Source organism: Salvelinus sp. IW2-2015, unplaced genomic scaffold (genome assembly GCF_002910315.2).
Source record: "Salvelinus sp. IW2-2015 unplaced genomic scaffold, ASM291031v2 Un_scaffold1345, whole genome shotgun sequence".
NCBI lineage: Eukaryota > Metazoa > Chordata > Actinopteri > Salmoniformes > Salmonidae > Salvelinus > Salvelinus sp. IW2-2015.
In genome coordinates, this window is record NW_019942850.1 from 195,316 (window position 1) to 197,038 (window position 1,723).

Consider the following 1,723-nt stretch of genomic DNA (forward strand, 5'->3'; position numbering starts at 1 on the left):
GAGGAGCAGGATGAGGAGCAGGAGAATTAGGAGGATGAGGAGCAGAAGGAGCAGACGGAGGATGAGGAGCAGGAGCCGGAGGAGGAAGAGGAGGAGGAGGAGGAGGAGGAGGATGAGGAGGAGGAGGAGGCACAACACAGAGACAGATCTGATGGGCAGGATAAGAGCTGTATCTGAAAGGCGCCAGGGCAGTATCACAGAGACTCCAAGAGAGACTCCAAGAAGTCTCCACACGACACTCATGCAGACTTGTACGTGTGTTCACACACGCATGCACATAAACAGTAACCTGAGAAATGTCCAAGCACACACACACATGGCAGAGAGAGTGAGCCATACATTGTCCTCAGGGTGACCATAGTTGGGGAGGGTTGGCTGGCATATGGGCTCACTTAAAGACATTCCAGGATGACTGAGGTGGAATAAAAGAGAGGAGGAGGAGAGGACCTCTTATGTTCTGAAGCTGGGTGGACTGTGAGTCGGTCAAAGATGGTACTTTAGCATTCAAATAGGGTTTTTAAAATGGCTGCTGTGGCCAGTGATGGCTGACGGGAAACCATCCTTATTGTTGTGTGAATGAATGAACGAGGCCTGAGGAGAACAGAAGACTGCCATGCATGGACTGTGTCTGAGGTTGCGGCTGTGAGGAATCTGAAGCAGCACTAACTACAGAGATAGAGTTACAGAGGCCGAAGGAGGCTCTCAAACACTAACACATAACACACTAACCTCAGAGTAACACCATTCCATTCACATAAATACAAAAAACATGCTGTCACACTTTTCAATCAGTTATTCAAGTGGGTATTGTGATGCCTAAAAGACCTCTCACCATTGGTGGTGGATGAGGGGAGTTACTCTCTTACAATAGTGAGTTGAATGCCTGGAAAAGGACATTATCATCCAATCAATAATGAATAATGTATCATGATTCCACCACCTGTCAGGTCCCGTCTCAGCTGACTCAGCTCCTTGGTGATGTCTTCAAACTTGACCTGGGCTGACAGGAACACATCCTGAGGCTCGGGGAGAGGGAAGACACTTCTCTCTGTCCCAGCGTTCTGGAGGGAAACAACAACGTCAGAGTGACAACAGCAACATCAGTGACAACAACAAAAAGACAACACCAGAATGACCATAGACCAACCAAACCACCATAGATCAACTTTGTGTAAAAACGTCCATCACAATAAAGTGACATTACCTCATCCAGGTTGCGGAGATAGTATGACACCACGTAGTCAACCAGACTGATTCGATTGTCCTGAAAAGAGCAAAGACACGACACATCAAAACGACATCAAACAGAATGTTAAAACAAACAACGCACATAATCAAAAGAAAGAGCACTGCAAACAAACTCCACATTTGTCTGTCTTCTGCCTCAGGAAGAGCAGGTAGCCTAGTGGTTAGAGCAGGTAGCCTAGTGGTTAGAGCAGGTAGCCTAGTGGTTAGAGCAGGTAGCCTAGTGGTTAGAGCAGGTAGCCTAGTGGTTAGAACATTGGGCCAGGAACCGAAAGGTTGCTAGATCAAATCTCTGAGCTGACAAGGTATAAATCTGTTGTTTTTCCCCTGAACAAGGTAGTTAACACACTGTTCCTAGGCCATCATTGTAAACAAGCATTTGTTTTTTAACTGACTTGCCTAGCAAAGGTAAAATAAAAATACATTCTTCAAGAATATAACTTTTTTATGAGCTTAGTTCAACTGTCGTACCCCATCA

At 46.0% G+C, this 1,723-nt stretch overlaps 1 pseudogene; it reads right to left on the reverse strand.

Annotated features, from left to right (window-relative positions):
• LOC112070493 (formin-like) overlaps window positions 1–1,723 on the reverse strand; it is a 38,494-nt pseudogene that overhangs the window by 11,681 nt on the left and 25,090 nt on the right.